The sequence below is a fragment of the Podarcis vaucheri genome (assembly GCF_965113315.1).
Source record: "Podarcis vaucheri genome assembly, chromosome: 9".
In the NCBI taxonomy this organism is placed as follows: Eukaryota; Metazoa; Chordata; class Lepidosauria; order Squamata; family Lacertidae; genus Podarcis; species Podarcis vaucheri.
This window is the reverse complement of record NC_138767.1, coordinates 43,139,004-43,159,046: the sequence shown is the minus strand read 5'-3', so window position 1 is coordinate 43,159,046 and position 20,043 is coordinate 43,139,004. Positions and strand designations below refer to the sequence as shown.

At 40.0% G+C, this 20,043-nt stretch overlaps 1 protein-coding gene across 4 annotated transcripts in view; it reads right to left on the bottom strand.

Annotated features, from left to right (window-relative positions):
- RAPGEF2 (Rap guanine nucleotide exchange factor 2) overlaps window positions 1-20,043 on the bottom strand; it is a 157,131-nt gene that overhangs the window by 104,227 nt on the left and 32,861 nt on the right. The gene's annotated exons all lie outside the window — the stretch shown is intronic.

The following is a 20,043-nucleotide window of genomic DNA, read 5'->3' as shown; positions in this document are numbered from 1 at the left end:
GCTATTGCTGAAAAACACATCACCAAGCGCACAATCTTAGAAATTCCAAGAACCCATTATTGTCTAGATCAATGGCTATATTAAAATATAAAGCACTTGCATTAAAAGGAAGAAATTCACTAAATTAAAAGTAGATTACCTGACCAAAATAGTTTAAGTAAATCAAAATTAGTGTAACTTGAGCAGTATTGGGGGGGGGGGGGAGAGAACATTAAAAAAAAATTTCTTAAAGGTTTGAGGCTGCATCTATTACTGACAAGAATAATAGAAATAAATTAGAGAAATTCCACTGTGCTTTATAGAATTTTAAAACCTGTAAATAAAGAGCAAACCAAGTCACCATGACAAGATATAGAACTGATTCCAACTACATGCTAGACTGGGATTTGTTATCTGAAATACCACGATCAGCTCAACACAGCTTTTTGTATCATTGGTTCTCAAATATTTTCTACCACCAATAACAAATAATTAATGCCTCAAAGCCTTCTGTTCTAGCCATTATAGCATCTTCTTAGCCCCTGTCTCTGGTAAATGAAGCTGTTCCGATACCAATCATTCTTAACATATGGGCCAATTGGCTAATTGTAAGGCACTATTCTACTTATGGACCAGAGGCATATAGAAGGTCCTTAAATTGTTGTTCTTGACATTTCTTTTGAAGATTCCATCACTTTAATGTATTGGGAAGTTTTTGATGTTTGACTTGGCTGTGCTTTTATTATATTGTAAGCTGCCCAGAGTGGCTGCGGCAACCCAGCCAGATGGGAGGAGTAAAATATTATTATTAATATTTTGGACTATCCCTTGAAATGTCACAGTAGCACAGGTATACGCTATAGATATTGCATGTACCCACAACAAAAATTAAGACCACCAATGTAATAATAATAATAATAATAATAATAATAATAATAATATCAGTTATTTGATATTTTACTCTCATTTTGAATTGGGAGTTACTTTGCCAAAGTGTATAGATTCACAACTCTAAGTAATGCAGTTCACATTTTTAAAAATCTCTACGCTAGATTTTCTAAAACAGGAATGGCATTATTAAGAGTTGTGAATATCAGTACACTTTGGAAAAGTGGTCCCAATTATAAGTTAGAGTAGGATATCAAAGGACTATGTGGAAAACCACTGGAACACTGTCATACTCTAAGTAGAGCATACAGTAACTAGGTAACGGAAACAGTGGGTGTCTCTGCATGCACCATGAAGAAAAATGAATCTCTCAAATGTAAGAATAATAGACTGTGATCATGAAATACAGCTGCTTCATTTATATTTTCACTAATCTATGTATCTTGAAGGGGAGAAAATACTATAGAGAAACTTAGGAAATTTTTTGATCCCCAGCAATATAAAGGATTATTTTGTTTAAAATTCTGTTGGGAGCTGCCCAGAGTGTCTGGGGAAACCCAGCCAGATGGACAGGGTATAAATAATAAATTATTATTATTATTATTATTATTATTATTATTATTATTATTATTATTATTATTATTTCCATAGCAATGAATAATGCAAAAGGAGCTGGGTGAAGAGAAGTCTGTGCATGCCACTCTAATGGTCAATTGTGTCATCTGGCAACAATAAAACCAGACCCCAGCACACACACACCTGTATCTTTATTTTATGTTAAGAAATTTATATTCCACTTGATTCTTTAATTTAAAAAACCTCAAAGCAATTTTTAAAAAGAATAAAGTAGTAAAATCAGTTTAAAAACAGTTTAAAATGTTAATTAAACATTCTACATATCTGTCTAAACAAGCATCTTTTTAGGAGGAACCAAAAAGCAAAAGGAAGTATGCCTGATGTCAATAAGCAGGGAGTTCCCAAATTATGGTTGCTGCCAGACTGATTTCTTACACAGGAAAGAGTGTGCAGGCTTTCCTTAATTAACCAGGAGGGCAAGAGGAAAGTAATCTACATCCTACGTCTGTTTTAAATAAATACAGAGCTAGAGATGGGAAAAAAGTACACTCACAGACACACAGATCTTATGAAAACAGATCGAAACTGTGCAAACATTTTTCAAGCTGCTGCATAATCTGAGCTCCTGTCATCTGTTGTTAGGCAATCTATTCTACAAACAGTTGCTTTGAAGGTAGTGTGAAATCCTGTAAAGCTCTTCCACAAAGCGCTAAGAAGGAGCTTCTATTAGGAAGCAGCACCCCCCAACCGCCCCTGCCATTCACAGATAATGGAAAAAGAAGTATTTTGTGAACTTCTGGGTGGGGGGTATCAACCACCTCAAACTCTTCTTCAATCTGGAGGAAACACTCAGAATAATTTTGGAGCGGGATGAAGTACAGTCATGCCTCATGTTACGTTTGCTTCATGTTACGTTCTTTCAGGTTACGTCCCGCAGCAACCCGGAAGTACCAGAAAGGGTTACTTCCGGGTTTCGCTGCTCGCACATGCGCAAAAGCACAAAATGATGTCACGCACATGCGCAGAAGTGCCGAATCACAACCCGCACGTGTGCAGCCACGCTGCTGCGGGTTGCACTCTTTTCATGTTGCAAACGAGCCTCTGGAATGGATCCCGTTTGCAACCAGAGGTACCACCATACAAAGAGATGTTTTAGTTTTGCTTCTGCTACCTGTTTTATTTAATAAAATTAATACAGTGGTACCTCCAGTTATGAACTTAATTCATTTCGGAGGTCCATTATTAACCCGAAACCGTTCTTAACATGAGGCATGTTTTCGCTAATGGGGCCTCCCACTGCCGCCGCCGCACGACTTCTGCTCGCATCCCGGGACAAAGTTCACAACCAGGAGCATCTACTTCCGGGTTAGTGGAGCTCATTACCCGAAGCGTTCGTAAGGAGGATGGTACGTAACCCAAGGTTCCACTGTATGCCACCTGGCTGTACATGGTTTTATTTGTGATGGTTATAAATTTTATGAGTTTATTTTGATTTAATTTTTTTTATTGCTAATTGCAGTTTTAATGTTTGTTGAAGGTGAGGTCAGCATGGTGCCCTCCACATATTGCTAGACTACAATGCCATCACCCTTGAACAGGGGTCAGAAAACTTTTTCAGTAGGCGGCCGGTCCACTGTGCCTCAGACCTTGTGGGGTACCGGACTATACTGCGGGGGGATGATACAAGAGCACCATAAGCCCGAGATAAGCAATCTGTGTCTTGTGAGCGGCAGGGGCTGGCGGCAGCAGTGGTGGTGGACGGACGATGAGTGACAAGCAAAAGGGCTCCAGAGAGGGGCTGCGTAAAATGGCAGCCACTCGAGTGCTGCTGCTGCTAGTACCAACAAAGCCCAGACCTCTCCTCCTCTAGGCAGGGCAGGGAGAAGACGGGAAGAGGGAGGGAGGAGGCACTGGCGCCGCCCTGTGAAGGAGAGGGAGGGAAAGGGACAGAACGTGTGCGCTGGCGATCCACTTGGCGATTCCCGGACCGTCTGCGGGCCAGACCCAGATGGCAATTGGGCCTGATCCGGCCCGTGGGCCTTAGTTTGCCAGCCCATGCCCTTGACCTTAAAGACTGGAACTGATGGGAGCTGTAGTTCAGCAATATCTGGAAGGCACCTGGTTGGCTAACTTCTAGTTTATCATATACTGCCTTGGAACCTTTGAATGAAAGGCAGACTACAAATACCTCCAGAAGGAAGGAAGGAAGGTAAGTAAATTCAGATCACAGCCACACTAACCCTAGTGCAGGACTGTATGTACCTCTGTACTGTGTGCTTTTAACTATGTCTACAGATGAGGACAACTACAGGCAGAAGCAGGAATATGCTTTTCTACTGGGCTGGAGACTTATAACAGGGAAGCAAGTAATTCCATTCCAGCTTGCAGATAGGAAATGTTCATGTGATAAAATTTGCAGAGGCAAAACACCACTGAATCATGCAATGCACTGAAATAAATGGCACAGCCAGCTATTGGACTTTGATAGACACATTCATTGCAAAAAAGGAAGTACAGTGGTGCCCCGCAAGACGAAATTAATTCGTTCCGCAAGTTTTGTCGTATAGCGAATTTTTCGTCTTGCGAATCACGAAATCCCATAGGAATGCATTGAAAATCAATTAATGCGTTCCTATGGTCAAAAAAAGTCCAAACAAAGCCAAATTTGGTACAACAACAGTTTATTAACTGCTCTTTAAAGTCACACATACTGTAAAGAGCAGTTCAAAAATTGAAGGGAAAATAAATTAACTTTATAAACAAAACATGTCTTTGTTTTTAGACAAAGGAAACAAAGTCGCGAGACGTTTTCGTCTTGCGAAGCAAGCCCATAGGTGAAATTCGTCTTGTGAGGCAAATCGAAAACGGAAAAACCTTTCATCTAGCGAGTTTTTTGTCTTGCGAGGCATTCGTCTTGCGAGGTACCACTGTAACTGCTCTGCGTATATATCAATAATGCAGTTAATATCTATTACCTATTGGCTGCAGATATTACCACTTATATAGTACTGAGAGTCACCACAGAAAGTTTAGATCAAAATTGCTAAGACTCATCAATTATATTTGTGCTACTTGGCCATGCACATGAAATCTTAAAATCTAAGTCCTCTTGGAAGGTACTATGAATCAACCCAATGAAATATTTTACTTTACAGAGAAAAGCAGATGAAGGTTCTATCACTGCTTGTGTATATCTTCCTTGGGAAACTTTCTAATGTACTATTTCTTGGAAGAATACAACTATATGACCTCTTCTTTTCTACATATAGCAGATTTATGGTGCATAAAGAAACAGGACAATTAATTCTAATTGTCCTGAGATGCAAAAGGAGAATAAAGACTGATTATTACCATGTAAAACAGAAGGAAGTAAAAATGACTTGGATTTTCATAATAGATTTTAAGAGAGGTGGGGATGTATGGTCCTCCTGATGTTGTTAGACTTCAGCTCCCAATTTCCCTGACCATTGGCAATATTGGCTGCAGTCTATAGAAGTTGGGAGTCCTTATTCTTATTTTATAGTATTAATAAACTAATTCTTTGGGGTTTTTTACATTTTTAAAAAGGAAAGCAAAAATTATTTTAGTATCATCATTATATTCCTTATGCACACAGATGCTCACTAATTGTTTTCCAAAGTGAAAATATTCAAGTGAAAAACTGATTTCTGAGCAGTACTGCTAGGTTCCAATAAGTAGCATGTGCATTCAATCACATGACTTTTTGGCATGTTTGCCACTCAATGAAGATCCAGAGTCCATCTTCTACAGCCGCAACATTCTTTTCGATAGAATACCAATATGCAACCAATATTCCTGACAGAAATTTAAAAAGTTTCAAATTTCCACTAGATGGCAGTCTGGACCAACTTTGGTCTTTGAAAGGTTGGTTTAAAAAACCCAAATTCAATTCCAATAATTAAAGATATTCTGTTAATAAACTAGACATAAAATTATGTTGTTAAGGTGTTTCACCTGACACACAGTTTCTGACAATGTCAGTTGAGCTGCTCAGTACATAATTTTTATTCTTTTGAAATATACATAATAGTCTTTAAAAGCTTTGACTCTGAATAGAATGAATCATTTTGAAATGTAATTATATTACATTTTACTTTACTATAATTCTCTTCTGCTTAAATGTTTTATTGAATGTATTATTAGTTTATGTTGGAAAGTTATTATAAAATTAATTATTGATTGTGCCCCCCAACAGGGACAAATTTTGCACAATTTAAAGCTCCTGCTATATCCACTGCTTAATATTTAATCATTGTTAAATGAATTATGACTGAATTTGTTTGCAATGCTGATGCTACAACAGTTATAGACTGTGTTTCATGAATGGGGAAAAAACCACTTGAAATATATTTATTCCAGCAAATACAAAAAAACTTAATATTTTAAACACAATTTACACAATGTTGAATGTGGTATTCAACTTATTGTTATTTAACTTGCAAGCCAACATGCACACAAATATTTCTGTGGAAAGCTGGCAAACAAATTTCATTAGCTTATTTCCTTCAACCAACAGTTGTTATTCATGTAAACTATGTCAACAGAAAGACAGGATAAAATACATGCTGCATTTGTTTCCTCACAATATAGAATTCTTGACTTTAATGACAACAACTTTTATTTACACACTGACACACACACACCTCATTTGAGCATCCTATAAAAACAACTTACTGAACAAGTCCTTGAAAGCAAGTCACACTTTACTACAAGCTCTCTGTTCCCCCTCCCCGCCCCCTTAAAAACACCAAAAAAAATCTAGAAAGGGATAACCCACTAGGAATAGCATTTAACTGAATGAAAGCAGGTTTTGATTGGCAGATACAAATAGGTAGTCTGCACTGAAACAAATATTTCATGGGCTGACTCGGTATGCCTGCTGTCAATTAACCAGAGTTAGATCAGAAAGAAAAATGGGTTCAAACCAAATACACCTGGCCAACTTCTCAGTTTAGTGAATAATGAAGGATAGTTACTGGATAGATGGGCATGCCATCTTTGCAAATTAAATGAACTCCTGCTGTTAAGTATAGAAATCAACTAACCATTACTTAAGCTTGGGTGAAGACAATCTGGTTTTGCCCTCTGAGGACAAAGCAAACATGAGAGGTAAATTCAGCTGAGGCACAACAATTTGCCTGAGTCTACACTGAATTTCATGGCTGACTTTACTGACTAGTGCACATTAATTTTGTCCAGCTTTGCTTATATAAAAAAGCAAGCATGTTTCTCTTTGCTTCTATTTTGGGCTTCACAAGGAATCTTTGCATTTCAGTTATTACTAGGTACATCAATAACTGCATTAAATATTTCCTTAATGGAGGATCAGATATGGTTGTTTTTTCCCCCAGCAGCCATTGGTGAAACCTGAAATTAAATAGGCTGATCTAATTAAGTCTGCACAACAGGGCCATCTTACAACTAATGCAAATTGTTGACTTCCTGGCTTCAATGTTCCACACACCCTTTTTTGTTTAAAATTCAGCCTGAAAGACAATTTGTTTGAATTTTAGGTAGAACTTGTGTTAGCCAGATTACTTTATACTTAGCCATCAGAATCCAAAACCTGACGACATTTGCAGACCAAAAATGTTTTCTGAATATCAGAAAAAGTGCTTACAGTCTGCAGTAGAGAAGTAAAATATAATGGCACTATTGTGCACCATCTCCTATAACTAGCTACTTGTCCTTCAAGACCTGGATACTATTGCCCTCTCTTCACAGTGTAATAGCTCCATCTATAAGCTCATGAACTAGTGTATATAAAGAGGCTTCCAATTATGATAAGTAGTAATAAGAGCTATGATTCTGGAGATGAGTGGCAAGGATTGTATGCATTAGACACCCAAATGCATATCTGATTTACAGTACTTGGAAAATTAATAGCAGCAACATGCGGGTTTCTTTAAGCACAGAATGAAAAAAAAACGCTTTGGAATTAAATATACTTTGTTTCATTGCCATTCTTCTTGAATCAAGTCATAATTTTATCAAAACGTGACATTTTATTTAACTTTGGCATCAACTGTGAAACAACATGCAGCTCGTCTATTTGAAATATCTGTGTTAGAAGATGGCAGGGATGGTTTTTGTAAGCTATATAAAATCCCAACCATAAAATGAGCAAATGTGCCAAGTTAACACAACTTCCAGGTTACTGGAGCAGCATTTATTAAGAAATGAATCTGCTTTGGACTGCAATCCTATACATGCCTACTTGAAAGTAAACCCTGATCGCAATGTAAACATACATTGGCTTACACTGTTAAAGTAAGGTAAGGCACAGCCATTACGAAGTTGTTGTTTTTTAAAGGGAACATTGTTTTTTTATTGACTTACAGTGTAATCCTATTTATATCTACTTATAAAAAAGTTAATTGGGCTTACTGCCAGGTAAAGATTGCAGTCTTTATAAGTTAAGATTTTACTTATACAGTGGTACCTCAGGTTACATATGCTTCAGGTTACATACGCTTCAGGTTACAGACTCCACTAACCCAGAAATAGTGCTTCAGGTTAAGAACTTTGCTTCAGGATGAGAACAGAAATCGTGCTCCAGCGGCGCGGCAGCAGCGGGAGGCCACATTACCTAAAGTGGTGCTTCAGGTTAAGAACAGTTAAGAACAGACCTCCAGAACTAATTGAGTACTTAACCTGAGGTACCACTGTACATGGTAGCATTAACTACATCTGAATATCAACCTTGTCTCCTTTTCAAACTCAAGAACTGTTCTTACAGTACCCTTTGGTGTAAGAAGACCCTCTTACACATATGTTTCAGTGACTACTACAGGCAAAAGAACTGTTAAATTGTTGTGGGATGGGAATATTTTAAGCTATCAGTTAGCAGTGGGTAGCTTTAGAAAGTGCATTTTTTCAAGTCAAGTGCAAAGATCCTGTAGCACCTGTCAGTTTACGCTTTTTAAAAGATGCTTAAAGGAACTCTTAATTCTTTAACTAGCAATGATTGCTCTAAGGTAGCTTGCGTCTTTGAAGTTGGTTTCCAGGGTTGGGTGAGTACTTGCGGGTTGTTGACACAGACACACACACTACCCATGTACCCATTCACAAAGAGCACATTCACAAAATCTCCACTTCTTGCACATACATCTATTCATGTAAGCTTGTACCCCATTAATTCACTATCTATCCATCTGTCTGTCCATCCCCTCTCTTTCCTAATACCAAGACAACCTGCAGCACACAAAATCAACCCTTCCAAACCGTGAAGTGTACAATCATTCTTGAAAAAGTGTGTACTCTGCTTGAGATCAGCACTCAAGCTGCAGAACCACAGTCCAGATAAGGCACACTTCACAAGATACAGTTCTACATCAACAGTCCAACAACAGTGGCTGGAAACACAACACCAAGGACATCAGGGGCAAGACAACAATCATTAATGTTTGCATTCCTCCATTATAATGTATCTTAGGTTTCTTAGCACTTCATAACTTTAAGAAATTGAGCAAATACAAACACATATGGGGGTTGGATCCAGATATGCCTTTTAAAAAATAGACTTCCTTCCTTCCTTTCACAGAAAGGGGTCTGTCTGATTCAGTGGATTTTCCCATTAGAGGAAGATGGAGAATTATTATTATTATTATTATTATTATTATTATTATTATTATTATTATTATCAATTTCTCCTTCTCCTGCAGCACCCAAGTCAGCTCCCACACTGTTCCAGAGTGCTGCCTAAGCCTTCATAGCAGCTTTTCAGGGAAAATAAAGGCTACAGGGTGAAGAACAAATTGGCAAAAACAGTCTACCCTCCACCCTTCCTCAGCTCCACCATCAGGAGCATCCCATGAGCAGTGGCATAGCGTGTGTTGCCAGCATCCAGGTCCACACAGAGGGAGGAAAACGGATGGAGTACACATGTGCATTCAACGGCTTCCCCATCACCCAGGATATCACAACCACAGAAATAAGAAAAGAAGAGTCATTCCATTGTTTGGAGAAGTAAATTTCTTGTCTGCATGGAGAAGCCATATTTCGATGGAAGTGCACAGCTGTATTGAGGCAGCACCATGTATTAAAATTTTGCTCCCCCTAATAATTTTGTGTCTGAGGCAACTGCCACTGTGCCCCCCATACACACACTATGTCACTGCCCATGAATAGAACTCTAATCATGCTAAACCTGAATGCAACACAACAAGAATACAACTACATCAGAAACCCTATTGCCCTTGAAAATGGTCCGGAAGTTGCAATTCGTGCAAACTCTGGAGGCCAGGGTGCTGGGAGACACTCACACGTAACGCCCATTTTAAAACAACTACAGTGGTACCCTGCAAGACAAACGCCTCACGAGACGAAAAACTCGCAAAACGAAAGGTTTTTTCGTTTTCGAGTTGCCTCGCAAGACGAATTTCCCTATGGGCTTGCTTCGCAAAACGAAGCTTGCCCCGGGGACAGCGGGTCTTCTCTTTTGAAGCAAGGGGCGGCGGGGAGAAGCGATCTTCTCCCCGCAGCCCCAGGTCCGGGGACAGCGGGAAGCGCTTCCCGCTGCCCCCGGACCTCTTTTGAAGCAAGGGGCTGTGGGGAGATTGCTTCTCCCCACCGCCCCTTGCTTCAAAAGAGGTCCGGGGACAGCGGGAAGCGCAGCGCTTCTTCCCCGCTGCCCCCGGACCTCTTTTGAAGCAAGGGGCTGCGGGGAGATCGCTTCTCCCCACCGCCGCTTGCTTCAAAAGAGGTCCGGGGACAGCGGGAAGCGCTTCGCGCTGCCCCCAGACCTGTTTTGAAGCAAGGCGCTGCGGGGGGAAGCGGTCTTCCCGCAGCCCCTTGCTTCAAAAGAGGTCTAGGGGCAGCGGGAAGCTCTTCGCGCTGCCCCCGGACCTCTTTTGAAGCAAGGGGCTGCGGGGAGATCGCTTCTCCCGGTGCTCCGAAGCCGGGCGGGGGGCAGGGGACACCTTCTGAAGGCGGGCGGGGGGCGAAAGTCTTTGCTCCCCCCCCCCCTGCCTGCCTGTCCCGGAGGGCTTTTGAAGGCAGGCGGGGGGGGAGCAAAGACTTTCGCCCCCCGCCCGCCTTCAGAAGAGGTCCAGGACCTCTTCTGAAGGCTGGCGGGGGGCAAAAGTCTTTGTCCCCCCTGCCTGCCTTCCCAGGGGCTTTTAAATCGCCCCGGACAGCGGAGAAGTCCTCCGCTGTCCCGGGGTTTTTTAAAATGCTGGGGGTGGGAAGAAAAGCCCTTGTCCCCCCCCCCAGCCTTCAGAAGAGGTCCGGGGACAGACTGTCCCCGGACCTGGTCTGAAGGCGGTTTCCCTAGGAACGCATTAATTGATTTTCAATGCATTCCTATGGGAAACCGTGCATCGCAAGACGAAAAAACCGCAAGACAAAGAGACTTGCGGAACGAATTAATTTCGTCTTGCGAGGCACCACTGTACACTGGTTGCCTGTTGCCTTTGGGGCCAGATTATGGTACTTTTGCTGACATTCAAAGCCTTAGATAACCTAGGCCTCAAATATATGAAAGAACATCTCATCCCACGTTAGCCTGGTTGTGTTTTGAGATCTGCAGGAGAACCTCTGCTAGTGATCCTCATGCCCAATGAAATATTTGAAGGAGGGACCCATAGAAGGGCTCTCCCTTGTAGTGCCCCATGCCTTTGGAATGACCTCAGCTCTGAGAAATGTTTCATTATTAGGTGAAGATACACCAGTTTGCTCAGGCTTTGAGGGAAGGATGAGGTACATTAGATTTGGCTTTTATTTCTGCTGTTTTAATCTATATGGAATTCATGTATAGATAGAGGGTGGTGTTAAGTATTGTTTACTTTTGTGTGTTTCCATCCTGGGACCTTTAGGTAAAGGGCAAACTAGAAACATGGTAAATAAATAAATAGCCTGCATGTTTATCCTGTATCATTAAATCAGATAATTTGTCATTAAAGGATGTTTCCAGTAAACCAGTGTGTTGCTCATTATGATAGATAATATAGATGCAAGTCTTTCTCAAATGCATTTTTAATTGTTTCTTTTATTAAAAATCATTTTATTGAGTATACAGGATAATCTACTCAAGCGAAACAGTAGAAAGACTTAATGATCCACCCACACATGGAGGTTTTTATATACTTGAGGTTCAAATCAACACAATTTATGCAACATATGCTGCTGCTGAATCTTTTAACAGAATAACAGTGATGAAAATAAGACATCCATGATTATAATGATGCCACAAGAAGAAGATAAATGTGAAAGAGGCTAGATGGAAAATTAGAGCCTGTCACCTCTTTCAGTCAGAAAAAAGTGAACAGAAAATTATAGGGTGCCCCATTCTCCTTTCTTGCACACTTCAGAGACATTGTCAGAAGTCATACAATTAAAGGACGTTGAAAATCTGGAGTAAGAAATCTATTCTCAAATCAGGTTATGCTTTAACTGCAAACAGTGCTTTTTGTACCACAAAATGTATCTCAGAAACTGATGGATATATTTGTACCAGATTTTATACCACTCTTCATACAGAGCACCATAATGCTTCAAACTTGAGAGACCAAGGAAGATTGAACACTATGTATTATGCATTGTTTTGTCTTAGTCTACTCTCCCACCCACTCAGTCAGTCACACAACTGCCAACCATCATTATCTCAGACTTGTGCACATTTAACTTCAGTCAGTTTACCCAGAGCTTGGCTCCCACCAGTTTAGGTAACAGATAGGTAAGACACAAAGACATGGGTCATATTAGAGCAGGCATAGGTAAACTCAGCCCTCCATATGTTTTGGGACTACAACTCCCATGATCCCTAGCTAACGAGACCAGTGGTCAGGAATGATGGGAACTGTAGTCCCAAAACATCTGGAGGGCCGAGTTTGCCTATGCCTGTATTAGAGCATAAATATAGACCAACGTATAAACTTTTTGATCCTATTAACTACCATTAACACTTGACAGACATGTTCAGCAAAATTGTGATTTTCTAAAACTTTGAAAAATTGTGAGATACTTTCAGAGGCAAAAGGGCAAGTAATAAAACCAAGCAAAACATAAAATATAAACATTGCAAAAGGAATCTCATGAAAAAGCTAGATATAGCTGTCAAAATTGAAGAGGAGGAGGAGGAGGAGGAGTTGTTAAAATATTACAACTGCAAGATGGTTGCTGCCTATATTAATTGAAAATGCACATACAGAGGCATATATCTGGGGTGGTATAAGTAAAGTTATTCCATAGATAGTATGTGTGTTTATTTTCTGCAATTTGTTTTATACAGTGGTGCCTCGCAAGACGAAAAGAATCCGTTCTGTGATTCTCTTCGTCTAGCGGTTTTTTTCGTCTTGCGAAGCAAGCCCATTGAAGGATTAGCGGCTTAGCGCTATTAGCGGCTTTTAGAGGCTTATCTGCTGATCGGATCAGCTGGTAAGCGGCTTAGTGGCTTAGAAAAAGGGGGAGGGGAAAAAACCAGCAGGAACTCGCAAGACATTGTCGTCTTGCGAAGCAAGCCCATAGGAAATTCGTTTTGCGAAGCACCTCCAAAACGGAAAACTCTTTCGCCTAGCGAGTTTTCCGTCTTGCGAGGCATTTGTCTTGCGGGGCACCACTGTACTTGATACCCAAACAACAGGGATCAAAGCTTGCAGCAGAAACAACTACTGTAGAGAAATCAAAGCATTTAACAGAAAAACAGACAGTGCTGGTAATTCAATACAACAACAACTCTGAGCAGCTTCCAACACATATAATAAAGATAATGAACACTCAATGTCCCATGTTGTTAATTTGGGATTTCCATTAATGTTACTACTTAACTAGCCAATTCCTAACCAATTGGATAATCAGCATTCAGGTTTGCACATTAGTGACCTAGTGAGACAGGGAGTAAAGCAGAACTGGTCATGATGAAGATCACACACTCAGGGTTGTAACTGAAATGAACCAATTAGTTTGTTTAAGCGATACAGTGGTGCCCCGCAAGACGAATGCCTCGCAAGACGAAAAACTCGCTAGACGAAAGGGTTTTGCAGTTTTTGAGCTGCTTCGCAAGACAAATTTCCCTATGGGCTTGCTTCGCAAGACGAAAACGTCTTGCAAATTTGTTTCCTTTTTCTTAACACCGTTAATACAGTTGTGACTTGACTTCGAGGAGCAATTCATAGAACGCGGTGTGGTAGCCTTTTTTGAGGTTTTTGGTGATTTTTGAAGCTTTTCCTAAACTTTTCCGACACCATGCTTCGCAAGACGAAAAATTCGCTAGATGAAAAAACTCACGGAACGAATTAATTTCGTCTTGCGAGGCACCACTGTATTACCATTTTTATATAGAAGATAGATGTAGCACCCAAGTAACTCATCCTGTCAGTGAAATGATTTCCATTTCTGCAATAGAATGTCCCTCCTCTCCTGGTCATCCCACCGCCCAAACAAGTCTCTAAATCTGTTCTGGCCTCTTCTGCTATTTCTTTGCACACGCCCACCTCCATTTTGCCTGATTCTTTAGTTTGACTGAAATAAAAAGGGACAAAGTGGTAGATGAGCGGTGCCTATGTGTTCATGTATTAAAGGATGGGGAATACTGAACTGTTATGTTTTGAGCAACGGCATCATCAGTATGGAGGGAAGACTTCAGGATACTTCAGTGGTACCGTGGACAGCTCCAGGCAGGGCTGAAATGGGCAATTGCCAGGAGCAGGGCTCAGGTGTTGTTTCAGCAGTCACCCCCCAGAATATTCCTTAAATAGGAGCCTCAGCTCTATCTCAGTAGCTGAATCAGCCTTCCATGGAGGAGCCATTTCATTTAAAACCCACCCCACCCCAGCCTGCTTTAGTAGTCACCGATTCTAACAGAATGAGGAAAACTGTGTTTTCTCTAGGCTGTAATTTGAGCAGAGCAATTCTACTTCAGGTCAGAGAGGTACTGGCATAATGGACTTCTCTTACGCAAGCTCTTCAAGTACAGTATATACAACTGCGTGACCCTGAGAGCAACTGACTATCCTCCAAATCCCTCACCTCACTTCCTAAAGGATAGTTAGATCCCACGAGCAGGAAAAGAGACACATGTGTGCATGTACACACGTGTTTCAGATGAATGTTTGCAAATGAAAAGATGGGGGTGTAAATAAGAGAAAGTGACTGATGGAGCGATTTGGAAAATTGTGTGCCTTCTGAAATGCTCTGCTGGACAGAAAACTGTTCAAGCAGAAGTGTGCCTTTGTGTTTTGGACTTCAGACCCAACTGTGATACTTTATTGGGGGGCATCTTCTGTCTTACCAGCTTGCCTTCTTCAAAGTAGGTTTTCAGTTGGCAGCAGAAAATTGTGGAATGCGCAGTTTTGTTTTCTGGGATTAGTTTCTTACTTTTATTTATGTCTAGCCGCCATCACCCTGGTCACCATGCTGTAATGATGCCCATAATTGGTTTTTCAATTTCCAAATTTGCCCATAAGGCCAAAAAAAGTTGGATACCCTTATATAACTCACTCCTGGTTTGCAAACTCTCAGAACAAAACTTCAGGTTAAAAGTTCAAATTTCCCTTCTCTGATATAATGGGTTCATAAAGTTGCCATAGCTTATACTATACCACACAACTTCAATTGTCTACAAGTGCAGAGTTTATGATAATGCAAACATACATACATTTGTATGCAAAGAAATCCATAGTGAACTAAAAGTGGCTTCTCAGCAAACATGCATTTGATGGTGTGGTGCAAGCTGGTTTGAGATATATATTTAAAAAATAATTTCATGTTCAATTGAAAACGTTAAAAGAAATAACCTTTGTAATTCATTATAAAACAAGTTGCCTACTGCTATTATAAAAAAATGGAGTTTTCCCCAAAGTAGCTCACAAGTAATCAATAGGTCATAACCGTTTTTCCAGTGGTCTGCTTTCAGATAAACCAGTGTTCCACAGAGGGCAGGAAATGCAAAAATCAATATGCATTTAATGGCTAACAGGGACTTGCTTTTTATACACTATACATGTTGAGAAGTCCCACTATTAAACACCAGTATTCTTTGTGTACCTGCAAAATAACTAACAGTTACATCATTATTACTGTGGCTTGCTACATTAAAAAAAAAAAAAAACACCTGCCAGGGAAGCTGATAAAAATATTATACCATCTGTAATCCATCTAGCTTGTTGTTGCTGCTTCCATGTCTAACCTCTGAATCCTGAGTAAAACAATAATCCTTTCAGCACCGAACAAGCACCAAGTTGCCCTAATTATTAACCAATCCCACAATGAGCTCAAATAGGAGAGCATATTTCATGAAATCACAAGACCCCAAGGATTAATCTATTTAACACAGGACCTCTGAAACAAACAACCTCAAGACAAAGATTGCTATAAGCAGATTTTATACCAGATAAGAGATATGAAGAAAGATTAGAAAGAATCAATAAACCACAGCCATTTTTCTTCTTGTCAGCAAACTTTAAGGAACAAATCTTTGCTAATGCTCTCTGTAATTCAGTGTCTAGTTAATGAAGCATAGCTCATTGGATGGCTAATATATAAATAATAAAAAGGCAAACTCAAAGGCTAGCTGCAGGTATGCTTGAAGTACAGCTTCAGATTGTGCTAAAGCCCGGGCAATGGAAGAACGTTACAGATTTACCAGCAATACTCCACAGACCAACAAAACACCAGCATCCTCAAACTTGCACAAACCTATGAATAACACAAAACATTTCGCAACCCCTGATTTTCATAACAACTAACATAGCAAGGGCCCCAAAATTCAGCTTGTATCGGTTTCTCAGCCACTTCGTGCTATCTTTGTCCATTTAAATCTTTGATTTGGGTTCTGAGACTCTCTGTACAAAACAAAGCTCTTCATACAACTTTTTATTTCTATTTGGCAGAAGCAGATGAAATATTCAGGCACAGAAGCCCCTTCAGAGTGGATAAAGTCTGATAAATTGCAGGTCCAGGAGCTTTTCTGTAGTAAGCAGAAGGTATTCACTTTTCTCCATAATCCATATTAGGGCAATACTTATGAAACCAAGCAAAATACAAAATTCATATTAGTTTCCAATATTTAAGTGCCTTTATATCTTTCTCTTTGAAGTAATTAAGGGATGACTAAGTGGAGTAAATTTTGCCCATACATCTTTTTAACAATAGCATCTTCACACTGGCCATTTGCAATGTTTGTGTTGGAAAAGAATATCATCCAATAGGCCTTAAAAGGGGAAGCTGCCCTTGATACTGCCAGTGGACTGCTGAAAAGTTCCCGAGGATTCCATTTTTCCCCAAGCAGAGCAGCAGATGAAATAAAGGTTTAACTTTTAACTCTGCCATTCTGCTTTAACAAAAAATAACAACCCAGAACTCTGTTGTGCTCCACAGGTGGTATTTAAACAGCTTAACGTCTTGCAAAGTTCATGAACCTAGAGCAGAGAAACAAAGAGGTACAGAAAAAAGAGATATAGCATACAGAAAAAACGAAGTGGGTGACAGTGACAAAGTGGCAGAAGGCTTTGTAAAGGCCCTGATCCAACTTGAGGTGCTTTGCTGACGCCATGGTTTTACTCAGTGAGCGGTAAAATCACCAAAATACGCCTCATTAATCAGCTCCAGCACTACATGGTCACACAAATGCCCTAAGTATTTACCAAGACAATCCTAGCCAAAACAATTATTTAGGCCAGTTTTGCTAGAAAGATGCCTGGCACCCTGTCAATTTTCTTATGCAAGATTTATGTGCCTTCTTTAAGCTTTCACAACTTCTGTCAGCAACTGATTTCTTCTGATTTACTTAAAGTTACAAAGGCCATTAAATTTTCCAATGACACACATGATATTCTTATCTAGTTAATGATGTCTAGACAAGCAAGGATGAACAAAATAACTGGATGCTTCATTTAAGGTCACTGCACATGACATCTGTCCTCAATGCAAGATTAATCATAGTATAGGAACACATATGTGCATATTCATATATAATAATTATATATGTTTAAGATATTATAATTATTCATGTAAAGTCACTGTGTAGCAGCTTCAAAACACACATAGATTTATTGAAATTTGCTCTCATAATGAGGTACACATGATTTTGTGCATGACCCTCCTATTTATTTGGATGTTTAATATCCAACTCTCAAGAGTTGTTGGCATCCATCTGCCTCAAGAGACAATGGAGTACAACTCCGGAGGTAAAGTCAAATTGCTGTGTTAGCAGCAGCGGTCCTGGGCTGCAGTCGGCACCTCACTCTTGGCCTTGCTGATGTGGTCCAAAGGAAAGCAGAGCAATATGTTTGACACCAGCTTGGCTGCAGGAAGTGCTGGAAGGAGGTGTCTAATGTGCCATCCAATCATGAAAAAGTTTGCTGACCCCTGGTTTATTGCTTAGCCTTTTCTTCTCCTGAAGATGTCTCACAAGGCAGTCAGAGATTTTCCCTCAGGGTTTACTCCTGGAGCCTTTCTCATGAATGAGCATAGTCACAAGGCAGCAGACATTTAGGATCAGAGTCTTCATTTTCCTAGATGGGCTACCTTCCCAGGTTGACAAGCCCCACCTGCCCCTCACTTCCCTCTAAACCACATGCAGAAACATGCCTTCTGGACCGTTGGACCCACTATTGGTCTCACCCACTCAAACTGCTGGCGCCGTCTTCACATGCAGGGGAAGTCCCTAACACACTGAGGATTTGAGACCTATTAGCTGGCCTCACCTGGTTTAGCAGTCAGTCAAAGCTGTTCCAGGGTGTGGCTGTTGTCACATGCCAAGAGCTTCTAGGAGCCACAGTTAAGAGCTGAGTGCTGGTTGGAAAACAAATGTGGGCAAGCTACCACAGTAGGAGCATGACAGGTCCCTCACCAGAGGTTCTACCCCTCTCCCAACTCCCCCATACACACCACTCTCAGAGTGTATTTCTAAATCAATCATTCAGTGTGTGCCTTCTGTGCCAACTTTTTAATACCTGTTGAAAACTTTTCTATTCTACAAGGTCTATGCAGGCAATTAAAAGTACATCTGCCACAATGGTCTATTTATGTTTGTTTTAAATTTTATTTTGCTTTTAAATCTATCCCTATAGTGTGTTGTTTACATTTCGCAATACTGAATTTTGCACATTTTTAGCAACACTTAAGTTTCCAAAAATTTCGGTTTGTATTAATCTAGTTCTATGTGCATTCTGTTCTATCAGCACACAGGAATGCGTAGATTGTAACCATGCACAGATCAGTGTATCTTTCAACATTTAGAACTACATCAAAATTGTATTTAAACACACAAAAGTTGGCTGAGACTATATTTGCCCTGGGAAATCTCATAGTTATCCCAAGGTAAAGCTCCTAAGGTAATATGAATTTACACACTGAAATAACCCACAAATTTCCCATTCTCTACTCCCACTTGTGAGAAGAAGGAAGGTGGAGATTGAGAGACCAAAAGATCTGCTAAATTCTCTCCTGGGCAAAATAAAATCTTACCAGGCCCTCAATGAAGTCTCAATTCAGCCAAGCTTAAAATTTAAAAACCAATCAGAACATACATTCCATCCTCTTCAGCCCAGGTAATATAAAATGACATTTCCACTGCGATATGCAAGTTGGTCTCAATGAAGAAAAACAAGGACTGGGGATCTTGTCCCACCATTACACAGCTTACAACATCCTAGAGCATTACTAAAGTTTTGCTAGAAGTCTATCTACAATGGATCCTGTGTTGTGTGACTTACTGATTACTAGTTCAACTGAAAAGTCTGCCTGGTCAGCTGTACAGAAAATTTAATAAAACAAAGAAAACAAAGATTGCAGCATTTATCCTGAAGGCAGGAGCCCAAAACACATTTATTTGAATAAGGGTCTACTGAAATCAACAGACTTACATCCAAGTAAATATTCTTAGGAGGAAAACTATCTAATGCTTATGGAACCATGTGCACTATAAATCTGGAAACAGAGGTTTACCAAAGAGCAAAAGTATCATATTGACTGCTGGCACATAGCACCAATCAATTATCCGTCAATATTCTATGAAGTTTTAAGATTTTAAAGAAGTACTTGTGAAGAACAAAAAAATAGCCCACTCCAAATATTTTTCAGGTAAGCATTTAAATATTTACAAGTACTGACTACTACTATTATACCACTACAAACAATTGCAGCCTGACTACTGCTATTATACCACTACAAACAATTGCAGCATTGTGCTGGTGCTTCAAAACATATTGCATATTACAGGCTAATAACATTATATACACGTTTAGTTTTAGGGTGTAAGCCATTTTTATACAATATTTTGAAGCACATTTTGCTTACGGTTCTGTCACAGTTCACAGACTGCCTTCTTTTATTTCAATATGCTACAGGTTCTCTGTAATGCTACATTTTTGACATAGCATTAAGCACCTTAAAATTAGGGAACAATTAGGTTTCTTGGGCACATGGTGTTGCTGTTTCCACATATAAGTGAAAGCTATATAAAATATTACCGCACTCTTTCCCTCTAACAGCAAACACAGGTGCTTGAGTACTTGAGTAAAAAAATAAGTTGGTTTTTACATACTTGGGGGATTCTCTAGGTCAGCAAAAGTATAGGTTTGCAAAAATTAAGAAACTGGAAGGGGTAATAAGGAAAAGAGTGGGAGATGGGGTTTGGAG